The sequence below is a fragment of the Papaver somniferum genome, chromosome 7 (genome assembly GCF_003573695.1).
Source record: "Papaver somniferum cultivar HN1 chromosome 7, ASM357369v1, whole genome shotgun sequence".
In the NCBI taxonomy this organism is placed as follows: Eukaryota; Viridiplantae; Streptophyta; class Magnoliopsida; order Ranunculales; family Papaveraceae; genus Papaver; species Papaver somniferum.
In genome coordinates, this window is record NC_039364.1 from 133,040,252 (window position 1) to 133,053,240 (window position 12,989).

General features: G+C 37.2%; 1 long non-coding RNA gene across 1 annotated transcript; it reads left to right on the top strand.

The window, feature by feature from the left end:
• Positions 1 to 585: 585 nt before the first annotated feature.
• LOC113298456 lies at positions 586 to 3,050 on the top strand. The gene is made up of 2 exons (XR_003334197.1): positions 586 to 1,826; positions 2,168 to 3,050. It is a non-coding gene; the product is annotated as an uncharacterized LOC113298456 (long non-coding RNA).
• The last annotated feature ends 9,939 nt before the right edge of the window (positions 3,051 to 12,989 follow it).

The window sequence follows — 12,989 nt, forward strand, 5'->3', positions numbered from 1 at the left end:
TTCGATACTTAGCTATAGTAGACTATAAATCAAGACTTATAGTTTTGATCACTAACATCTAAAAACATGCTAGAGATAGCAATGCATGCGAGTTCGACCGAGTAGTACTCTAACATAAAGAATCTTTCAGAAATATTTTCGATTAGGGGGAGATGATTAGCAAATTAATCAATAGGAACTATAAAATCACACAAACACACATACACACACACATATCATATATATATATATATATATATGATAGGTGTCGTAAACACCTTATTTATTATCTATAGTTTATGCTTTCTTTGCTATTTTTCTTGTGAATTATGTATCTTATGTGTGAGTTTGAGTTTATTAGGTGCAATGGATTCATTGGGAGCAAAAGAAGAAGAAATCGCTCAATTTGAGCGGGAAGTGCAAAAAGGTCATTACAGGCGAGTGATAAATGGAGCCGACCCAAGGTTAAGGGACAACTCTCTTTCTGGAAGAGCATTGAATACAGACCATCCAAGGATAAGGGGTTGGAAACATTGGTTATCCCTTATCAGAGGCGACCGGGTATCATTATCCAGCTCTACCCTCATTTACCCTAAACCTAAATAGAAAGTTTCTTTCTCAATCATTTGAAAGTGAAATTGAGAAAAACAGCTGTTGTTGTTGCTGTTGGTCCAAGAAATTAAAAAGAGAGAGAGATCTGAGAGTTTGAAGATTATGAGAGTTGTTGTCAATCTCAGAAATGGAAAGCGCGTTGTTTGATTTCTTTATAGAAGATCCAAGGAAGAAGATGAGTTAGTGCTGCTCTGGTTCAATCAGTTCGAGAAGGAGAAATCGGTGATTGCTGTTGTCGATTGTGAGAGAAGTAATTAAGGGTGTTCTTGATGATTTCAGAAGCCAAGGGAAATGGGTTTGTGGTAATGTTGAAATTAAGCTCAAATTCAGGGTTTTATGAGATTCCAGTCGAAGAACTAGGGTTGATGAAATGTTCACAGTTCATGAAGAGAGAAATTAAAGAAGAAATTGAAGGTTAATGAAGAAATTTGGAGTTGGGTATTACTTAAATTCAGATTTAAACCCCAGTATTCATTGTATGAGCTCAAGGGTTTTGTGGTACTGAGAAGGAAGAAGGAATGGGATTGTTTTGGTCTTGAGTTAATTATTGAAGCTACTACAACTGGTGGCAGAAGCTTGAGTTGGTGTTGATGGTGTTGGTTCTCCTGGTTTGAATGAGCAAATGGGTTATGAACCAATGTTGAGTTGAGCAGGTGCAAGGAAGGAAAAGAAGGGAAATGGAACTGTGAGAACACAAGGGATTTGTAGAGAGACACTGCAATGGAGCTGAGATGTTAAGTTTCAGAGAATGTATTGGTGATGGCTAGAACATGATGAATTGTGAGGAATAGAGAATGGCACAAGCTTTAGTGCTGCTTCAAGACAGAAAATGGGTTAGTTGAGGAACCGGAAAATGAACAGTCTAGGTGAATGTTAGGCTTAGATTGAAGTGACTGCAGTGATGATGTTGCTACTGATACAGACAATGGGAAGTTATTGCTACAGCTGAACTAGAATGCAAGGAAGTTGCAGATGAAGGTGTTGCGGCTTTGCCGGAATATAAGAGAAGAAGATGCAGTTTAAGAGACGGGAGCCGTGTGCTATTGGCTTGAGAGGGCTGAGACATTACAAGGAAAGTTGGTCTGCAATGGGGGTGTGTTGGCCGAATTAAGCTGCAGAAAGTGTAAATGGTGCTATAAGTTTTGATGGTTGAGCTGCAGGGAGTGTGGCAGAATTGCTAGTTGCTTCAGGTTGTGGTTTGCTGTGGATTTGGCCTGAGACTGTGCAGGAGTTAGGTTGTGATGCAAGGGACTGAAATTTGTGATTTGTGGTTTGAGCTGAGTTGCAGATAGTGAGTTGTGCAAGTTATGCACCACAGCTGTACATGAGTGATGCTGAGGCAAAATGGTAGCTGGAGTTGATGCAGTTAGACGAGATTATGGAGCTAGGAATGGGTCTTGAGTTGCAGTGGCGAGTGGGACTCAAATGCAAGAATGGTTCGAGTTTGTGTTGCGGGTATCGAAAGATGAAATGGTTGAGTTTGTTGCCGGTGACTCCAATTGAAGTTTGGGGATTCAGTGAAGGAGCTGGTGGTTTGAAATGGAGTCGGTATATGGTGGCTGTGAGAAGGAGTTAGGTTGTGATGCAAGGGACTGAAATTTGTGATTTGTGGTTTGAGCTGAGTTGCAGATAGTGAGTTGTGCAAGTTATGCACCACAGCTGTACATGAGTGATGCTGAGGCAAAATGGTAGCTGGAGTTGATGCAGTTAGACGAGATTATGGAGCTAGGAATGGGTCTTGAGTTGCAGTGGCGAGTGGGACTCAAATGCAAGAATGGTTCGAGTTTGTGTTGCGGGTATCGAAAGATGAAATGGTTGAGTTTGTTGCCGGTGACTCCAATTGAAGTTTGGGGATTCAGTGAAGGAGCTGGTGGTTTGAAATGGAGTCGGTATATGGTGGCTGTGAGAAGCTGAGAAGAATGGGAAGAGGAATTACAAAGGTGCAGTGTTGTATGAGTTGGTGTTAGTGATAATGGCCAAGGCTTGAAATGTTAGAGTGCAAGAAGAGATAGAATTAGAGATGATTGGTTGCAATGTATATGAATGATCGTGGTTAGATGAATGTCAAGGAATGAATGCAGGGTAGGAGCTATAATTGAGCCTGAAACAGGCCAGAAATATCTCAGAATCGGACTGAACTCGGCCGGAATCGGAGTATCCCGAGTTGACTCACCGATCCGGGTAACTTACTCAGATGGACTTGGGCCTGATATTGTATGGGCTAGACAGGCTTGGTTGGCGAGCTTGCCATAATTTATGCGTGACCTGAACAGAGAATTGGTTGGGGGAAAGAAGGAGAATATATAAAAGGATATCTCTTTACACATGGGAGGATCTTATCTTCTCTTCTATTTTTGCCTAGGGTTTAGAAACATGATGAGTTTTCTTTTTCTCCTTGTTATGAACTCCTATGCCATGAGTACTTAATTTTATTATTGGTTAAGGAATAAGTTGGATTTCTAAATATGGGTTTTCATTCAATAAATTAGTTTTGTCTCCATATTATCCATTATGATTCACTATTTATATTGTCTTATGATTTGAATACTTGTTTGATCGAGTCACGAATCGTTTTATTTTATGTTCATCTCCATTGCTAGATTAGGATTTATTATACGCAAAAGTGATAGAATCCTGATTACAAGTAGCATGATTGTGATTATTGCTTGTAGTGATACATCCTAGTAGTCACATGTGAGTCATAACCTTTGTTAAAACGGATTAGTGCTTTTACACGTTCGTTTGCATTGATTAGTCTTATTTCATAGAACTTAGTGCTCTTACGGAGTTAAACTTAATTGTGCTTTTACACTTTAGGTTGCTTTTTAGGAAGAATTCACATTCGCATCTTTTAATATGTTTATTGATGATAAGAGGAAATTAGCGGGATATTCTTGCGATCATGGTATCCTAGGACTTTTGATAAAAGTTGAGATTAAATATCAATTCTAGTTATTGTTACAAATTAATGTTTTTGAATGAAAACTAATCCTTGACCAATATCTTCATCTTATTGATTTGCTTGTTTATTTCATTAGTTGCTTTTAGTTTATTTTCCTTTACATAAAAATCAGAAATCCCCACTTGTTTGTATAGGAAACCGAAAGAATTAGACAACCTAGATCCTCTCTGTGGGAACGATCCTTTCTTACCCTTGCTATATTATTTAATTTTAAGTTGTGAGAAAGTAATATTATTTTTGACGCATACGATAGCGATCAAATTTTGGCGCCGCTGGCGGGGAGGCAGCGGTTGTCACTTGTTTTTGGTTTCTTATTTTTTTTTTTTTTTTAGTTTTGTTTTTGTTTTTATCTTCTAGTTGTTAAACTTGTTTTGAGAATCGTGTTTCAGGTACCAATTTTTATGGACGGAGCATATTGGAACAACGGATACGGTTTTCAACAACCTCAACAATATGGAAACTACCAACCATCCCAGGGTTATAGTCAACACCAATTCATTGGTTATGATCAATATCCTACAGAATGCTGTGGTCCTTTTACATATCAACAACCTTATGACGTGTATGTGTGCGAACAACCACAAGGATTGGAGGATTCTTATGCTCGTGAACAACAAGTCTCTAACTTGTTAGACAACTTTTCCAACTTTGTACGACAAGAGTTTCAAAAAGATAAAGAGGCTACAAACGAGCAACTCCAAGAACTTCGTGAAGGTATGGCTATCTTACGAAGAAGCATTGATGAATACAAGGAAGAAAGGTATGAAAAAGAATTTTGTTTTCAAAACAATAATTATTCTAATGTGCCTGTGGTGTGTGATGGATATTTGATTGATGTTAATGTTGAAAAAGGCCAACCTTTGGGGAATTTCGTTGATAATTGTGTAGCTAACTCAACTCTTGATCTTAATAATGATCATTCGCCTATTCAAAAGGATGAGTTTGAGGTTAGCAACACTAAATTCAGCGACAACCAATCTTATGTTAGCTATGAAATTGACGATGATTATGAAGATACGTCGTTTGAAGCAACTCATGGTGACATTACCCAAAGGTGTACAATGGAATTCTGGGATCAAGATGAAGATGAAAAGGACTATGATGACACTTGTGTAGATTACTCAATCATTGATCTTAATAATGATCAAGAGCCTATTCAAAGGGTGGAGCTTGAGGATGCTTCATTTTTGAGTGTTCTAAAAAAGTTTCTTATAATAAAATTTGGATCTGCAAAAGAGTATGTGCCTTACAAAAAAGAGGAGTATGTTGAGAGTGAAACCGATATGACCAATATTGTGGAAGACCCAATTGAGCTTGCAAACGATTGTAGTGAAGATGTTGATGTCAAGACTTTGGTTAAGGCAGAAACGGACGAAGAATGGTTGCAAAGTTTGATAGAGGACCACGACATACAAGAGGTGACTAATTCACTTGAATTTTTCAAGGATGAAGAGGATTCCGTGCTAAAAGAGATTGTGCAAGATTTGTCTAACCCTTTGCCTATTGTTTCTTCTCCTTTACCTCTTATTGGTTTAAATATATGTGCTTCGGAAACATTGTTAAGTGACTTTGTTTCTCGATTTCCGCCATTAGAGATACTTGATTCTCAAACTATGCAGATTTTGGAACAAGAAACCGTGGAAGTACCCGACTTCTATATTCTTTATACACTTCCAAGTGTGGACAAGAATAAGTGTGGGGGAAGCTTTTATCGGTTAATAGCTTCGTTTCTGTTTTATGTTACTAATATTTGTGTGAAGGTAGTGTTTCCAAAACAGGTTCTATGGGAGGATCCCAACTTTTCAGATTATTGGTGTATGGGGAATTCGTCTTGCAAGTTGGACTGACGACTTTAAACCAAGCGTTAAATGGGAGGCAACCCACTGGTTTTGTGTATCTATCTCTATCTTTTTTTTTTTTTTTTTAAGTCTTTTATCTTTATTTTCTTACTTTGGATATTTGCATATCAAAACTCCAACTTTTAGAGATTTTTGAGCAATTTAGAATAAACACTAGCCTTTCTAAGTAGATGGAATTTTTTCTTAACAATGAGGTATATATATTGGCTGAGTTGGGATGAGATTCCAACTAAATAGCTTGTTTAGTGTTTATCCTCTATTGTTCAGAAATAGCTATGAGTTGGAGTATGAGTTTTTATTATGCATTTTATTGTGTATATATATCATGTTATGAATTTCCCATCTTAAATTTTACTTTGGATGACTTAATTTACATTGAGGATAATGTAAAGTTTAAGTGTGGGGGAGTGTTTTCTCATATAGAGTTTTTAGCTTTGTTAGTTTTCGCTTTTGGATAAAAAAAAATGTGTGCCTTTAGGATGACACTACTAATCTATGTGGATGAAACCGTTTTGGTTGCGGGAGTTGAGGAACCCATTAACTTCAAGGGACAGAATTATTCAAGTGTTAGAAATAATATGAAAGTTGTTACCATATCTCGGAATATCACCATATCACTTTATGTTTTTACTTTTGCAAACTTTATGTTATATCTTTGTGATTTGGTAGGTCACTAACATCAAATTGTTATTATTGCTAGGATGAAATAGTGTGATTGAGTTACTACAAAGAAAAAAAAGAATAAACAAAGAAAAGAAAAGAGACCGACCAATTGACCAAACAGAATAAAAATGACACTTGGATAAAGCAATATGTGTGTGTTCTCCCTGTCTCTGTCGCCTAAGCAAGCGTGGAGTGCAGGATCCAAGGGAACTATCATGTAATCTGCTGACAAGAAACATGCGCTTGGATCCACAAGATCCAATCATGATGTCAATTAAAAAAAAAAGAAAAAAAAATGGTTATGGTGCAATAAAATCGACTCCTGGTTCCCTTGTATTTGCCAGTGAGTCAATCTAAATTTAAGATTATTAACTGCTGGTTTCCTTGTATATGCTAGTATGTTGATATTAGAAGTCAGACCAGTAGCTCAATCCAATAGGATTCATAGGTTCATCATTGGAGACGACCTTCAGACAGATATGGGAAACATCGATCACTTTAGTAAACATCGCAACCATCTATATATATGTCCATCTTCTTTATCTATTCATATGTGATTGTGGTTCTTTAGTTTCCGAAATTGTGGCTTGTTCGACTTTCTTAACAGAGCTTAATCTATATATATTAATTTGGATTCATAACAAGATACCTCCTGTTGCAACCATTTTGGATTCGTTCATGGATTTTTCACAGGTAGATGGAGTTGGAAGGCAAACCTCTTGTAAACCTTCACGAGACTATAACTCGTCCACTAGGGACACCTAGGGGTTCAAAGGCTTGTTATTTATGCTAAAAATGGCCGTAGGCTCGAAGAGACGGAGTTATATGTATGTTTTAGAATTTATTTTGTTTGATTTGCTCGAGGACTAACAAAGTCTAAGTGTGGGGGAATTTGATAGGTGTCGTAAACACCTTATTTATTATCTATAGTTTATGATTTCTTTGCTATTTTTCTTGTGAATTATGTATCTTATGTGTGAGTTTGAGTTTATTAGGTGCAATGGAGTCATTGGGAGCAAAAGAAGAAGAAATCGCTCAATTTGAGCGGGAAGTGCAAAAAGGTCATTACAGGCGAGTGATAAATGGATCCGACCCAAAGTTAAGGGACAACTCTCTTTTTGGAGGAGCACTGAAGACAGACCATCCAAGGATAAGGGGTTGGAAATATTGGTTAGCCCTTATCAGAGGCGACCGGGTATCATTATCCATCTCTACCCTCGTTTACCCTAAACCTAAATAGAGAGTTTCTTTCTCAATCATTTGAAAGTGAAATTGAGAAAAACAGCTGTTGTTGTTGCTGTTGGTCCAAAATATTAAAAAGAGAGAGAGATCTGAGAGTTTGAAGATTATGAGAGTTGTTGTCAATCTCAGAAATGGAGAGCGCGTTGTTTGATTTCTTTATAGAAGATCCAGGGAAGAAGATGAGTCAGTGCTGCTCTGGTTCAATCAGTTCGAGAAGGAGAAATCGGTGATTGCTGCTGTCGATTGTGAGAGAAGTAATTAAGGGTGTTCTTGATAATTTCAGAAGCCAAGGGAAATGGGTTTGTGGTAATGTTGAAATTGAGCTCAAATTCAGGGTTTTATGAGATTTCAGTCGAAGAACTAAGGTTGATGAAATGTTCACAGTTCATGAAAAGAGAAATTAAAGAAGAAATTGAAGGTTAATGAAGAAGTTTGGAGTTGGGTATTACTTAAATTCAGATTTAAACCCCAGTATTCATTGTATGAGCTCAAGGGTTTTGTGGTACTGAGAAGGAAGAAGGAATGGGATTGTTTTGGTCTTGAGTTAATTATTGAAGCTACTACAACTGGTGGCAGAAGCTTGAGTTGGTGTTGATGGTGTTGGTTCTCCTGGTTTGAATGAGCAAATGGGTTATGAACCAATGTTGAGTTGAGCAGGTGCAAGGAAGGAAAAGAAGGGAAATTGAACTGTGAGAACACAAGGGATTTGTAGAGAGACACTGCAATGGAGCTGAGATGTTAAGTTTCAGAGAATGTATTGATGATGGCTAGAACATGATGAAATGTGAGGAATGGAGAATGGCACAAGCTTTAGTGCTGTTTCAAGACAGAAAATGGGTTAGTTTAGGAACCAGAAAATGAGCAGTCTAGGTGAATGTTAGGCTTAGATTGAAGTGACTGCAGTGATGGTGTTGCTACTGATACAGACAATGGGAAGTTATTGCTACAGCTGAACTCGAATGCAAGGAAGTTGCAGATGAAGGTGCTGCGGCTTTGCCGCAATACAAGAGAAGAAGATGCAGTTTAAGAGACGGGAGTCGTGTGTTGTTGGCTTGAGAGGGCTGAGACATTACAAGGAAAGTTGGTCTGCAATGGGGGTGTGTTGGCCTAATTAAGCTGCAGAAAGTGTAAATGGTGCTATAGGTTTTGATGGTTGAGCTGCAGGGAGTGTGGCAGAATTGCTAGTTGCTTCAGGTTGTGGTTTGCTGTGGATTTGGCCTGAGACTGTGTAGGAGTTAGGTTGTGATGCAAGGGTCTGAAATTGGTGATTTGTGGTTTGAGCTGAGTTGCAGATAGTGAGTTGTGCAAGTTATGCACCACAGCTGTACATGAGTGATGCTGAGGAAAAATGGTAGCTGGAGTTGATGCAGTTAGACAAGATTATGGAGCTGGGAATGGGTCTTGAGTTGCAGTGGCGTGTGGGACTCAAATGCAAGAATGGTTCGAGTTTGTGCTGCGGGTATGGAAAGATGAAATGGTTGAGTTTGTTGCCGGTGACTCCAATTGAAGTTTGCGGATTCAGTGAAGGAGCTGGTGGTTTGAAATGGAGTCGGTATATGGTGGCTGTGAGAAGCTGAGAAGAATGGGAAGAGGAATTACAAAGGTGCAGTGTTGTATGAGTTGGTGTTAGTGATAATGGCCAAGGCTTGAAATGTTAGAGTGCAAGAAGAGATGGAATTAGAGATGATTGGTTGCAATGTATATGAATGATCGTGGTTAGATGAATGTCAAGGAATGAATGCAGGGTAGGAGCTATAATTGAGCCTGAAACAGGCCAGAAATATCTCAGAATCGGACTGAACTCGGCCGGATTCGGAGTATACCGAGTTGAATCACCGATCCGGGTAACTTACTCAGATGGACTTGGGCCTGATATTGTATGGGCTAGACAGGCTTGGTTGGCGAGCTTGCCATAATTTATGCGTGACCTGAACAGAGAATTGGTTGGGGGAAAGAAGGAGAATATCTAAAAGGATATCTCTTTACACATGGGAGGATCTTATCTTCTCTTCTATTTTTGCCTAGGGTTTAGAAACATGATGAGTTTTCTTTTTCTCCTTGTTATGAACTCCTATGCCATGAGTACTTAATTTTATTATTGGTTAAGGAATAAGTTGGATTTCCAAATATGGGTTTTCATTCAATAAATTAGTTTTGTCTCCATATTATCGATTATGATTCACTATTTATCTTGTCTTATGATTTGAATACTTGTTTGATCGAGTCACGAATCGTTCGATTTTGTGTTCATCTCCATTGCTAGATTAGGATTTATTATACGCAAAAGTGATAGATTCCTGATTACAAGTAGCATGATTGTGATTATTGCTTGTAGTGATACATCCTAGTAGTCACATGTGAGTCATAACCTTTGTTAAAACGGATTAGTGCTTTTACACGTTCGTTTGCATTGATTAGTCTTATTTCATAGAACTTAGTGCTCTTACGGAGTTAAACTTAATTTTGCTTTTACACTTTAGGTTGCTTTTTAGGAAGAATTCACATTCGCATCTTTTAATATGTTTATTGATGATAAGAGGAAATTATCGGGATATTCTTGCGATCAAGGTATCCTAGGACTTTTGATAAAAGTTGAGATTAAATATCAATTCTAGTTATTGTTACAAATTCATGTTTGTGAATGAAACCTAATCCTTGACCAATATCTTCATCTTATTGATTTGCTTGTTTATTACATTAGTTGCTTTTAGTTTATTTTCCTTTACATAAAAATCAGAAATCCCCCCTTGTTTGTATAGGAAACCGAAACAATTTGACAACCTAGATCCTCTCTGTGGGAACGATCCTTTCTTACCCTTGCGATATTATTTATTTTAGGTTGTGAGAAAGTAATATTATTTTTGACGCATACGATAGCGATCAATATATATATATTGTTAGAGCATTGCTTGGTCGAACTCACAAGTATTTTTATCTCAAGCTTGTTGTGAAATATAGTTGTCAAAACTATATCTTGATTTCTAGTCTACAATTAGTTAAGTCTCGGCTTAGGATAAAAGATGTAGTAGAGAAACGGACATCACGGCAGTCATCATTGCGTTCTACCGTTTGAAGGCGAAGATCAACCGAAGGTTTTGGAGAACTTCTTCAACAAAAGGTAAGTGAAGACTGAACTACCTATATCTCAAGTTATATTCATCTTTCTATCTATGAGACGATGCCGCATAACTAATTAGACTATTGTAAGCATATCAAGAATTTCGAGTCAAGTTTATCTTGGTAATTAGTTCTTGAAATATGACTAAGCTTAATGAACATGTGTTCATACTTGATGAATTTCGGTTAAGAACAATTTATTTTTCGTAATCTAAATCGTGATTCAAGATTATCCTTCGAAAATAGTCTGGAACAGTGATATATGTCATTGATCTTATTTGGGAATATTTCGAATTGATTTAAATATAAATATAGAATTACAATAGATTCAGATATAAGACAGTATACATACCGGTCTTATAAACTTGGAAAATTGTTACAAATTTGAAGTTGTAGTACATGTACTCTGTACACGTAACAAACTAGCTATATGTCGGAAAACAACTTTTGGTACGCATATCCGTATGCACACCTTAAAAGGTCTGTGAACTCGTGAACCCGGATCGGTAGCAAACCAGTACACGTACTAGAAAAGAATTGTTGGTCCCGGAACCGGTTTGGTATTTATACCGGTACACGTGCCAGAAAAGTTCTATGAACTCCGGAAATGGTTATTGTTTTAAGGTATCCATACTAGTACATGTAACGGAAAAGTTCTATGAACTCCGGAACTCGATCATGTCATAAGGTATACATACCGGTACACGTACCATGACATAATTGTTCACGAACAGGTTAAGTATATGTACCTAGTATGCCTACTTACCATGTCGATTAAATTCATATGCACATAAAATTATTTCTCCGAGATAATTAGCATTTGAATAATCTATAAAAACACCATAGAATATTTGATCACATAATTGTGACTCGAGTTAACTCAAGCTTATAGTTCAGTTGGCTAGTTTCGACTAACCATTTATGAGCGTGGTCTTTGTACGTGGTTCGGTTACAGTTCATCCTAACCAGAGTGTATATCTTGTTATGTTAATTAGATTCAAAGATTCACCTAACGGAGGATATTGTTTTCTTAGTTCCAAAGCCATCTTAGCTTAAACCTAAAGCAACCTATGCTTTGAATGTTTACAAAAGGGAAATCTCAAGCAACTGGGATCTTTGAATCCCGACACTACTTTCTTGGTGTGTCTTAGTTGTAAACTAGAGTCGTCCTCTTCCTAAAATCCTTCTAAGGTTTAGCCATTACAAAGACTTCATAGGTATTCGTGAAGCAAAGTCCAACTATTGTTTGTCTTGATAGCTCGAGTATCCTGATCTTGATTTGATTTTTGAGCTTGCTCCATCAATCAAGATAGATAGAAATTATCAAAGTTTTCTTCGTCTCAGACTTTGTTGATTCCATAAGTTTAACACTTGTGAGGTGAATAATAGTCTAGGCTGCTCTTCGGGAAGCATAAGTCCAGATTTGAGGTTAGATAAACTTTTTCTATTGCTATCAATTTCCAATCACCTTGATCTACGATCAAAAAGGAAATCACACATATAAGCTTATCTGTGGGAGGAAGATTGGTTTAAAGTCTTCAATTGAGTTGAAGCAACTATTACACTGTAAAGGACGTCACTTAAGGGAATCAATTTCGCAAGAGTCCTGCTGGGATTCAAGAGGCGTAAGGAGCGCGACTATAACTGAATTGCTGGGAGGGTTTAATTCGGTCTCAACTACATTTCAATCTGAAGTTAAGTGGTAGTAGGCTAGTGTGTGTAGCGGCTTAATACAGTTTGTTGTTCAATCCGGACTAGGTCCCGGGATTTTTCTGCATTTGCGGTTTCCTCGTTAACAAAACTTCCGGTGTCTGTGTTATTTATTTTTACGCATTATATTATTTATTTTTACAATTGAAATATTACAAGTTGTGCATTAATCAACCAAAGTAGATACATCCATCCTTGTATGTTGGATACGACTTGATTGATACTTGGAAATTGATCTTTGGAATGACCAAGTACTCTCACCCGCAAATCAGGTTCACAGACTTGTCTCTATAAACTTTCTGATTGTGAGAGAAAGATATATAACTCTAAATATCATTCCTTGATTGAGATTCAGTAAGTTGAACTCTCGGAATTATATTTAATTTTGTCCATACAGGTCTCCTAAGAAAAAGTTGGTGGTGTATTTTGGCACCGCCGCGTTTTCATATATATATATCCAACCCTAAGTGAGGGATTTTTTCAGAAATTTCTTCGATTAGGGGGGATGCTCATCACATAAAGGTGTAGAGATATAAAGTTAGGAAGATTTTTTAAATTTGTATTATTTCTTTTGAAAGCTCCACTAGGTATTTTAAGCAATCAATCTTTTTAATCTCATTCCCAATCAACACTTTTTCTTTAAAAAATTGGGAATATCAGAATCAAGCAAGCCTTCTGTGTAATACTTGGATTCTTCCTTATGAGTTTGTTCATAAAAGATATCGATTTTACTACTTTAAGCTGACGGGGTTTGAAACATTTTAATTCTTATTTCTGCGTCACTCACATGAACATTTGAGTATGTTACACCGTTTAAACCAATGATTTTGTTATGCTAAGTCTCA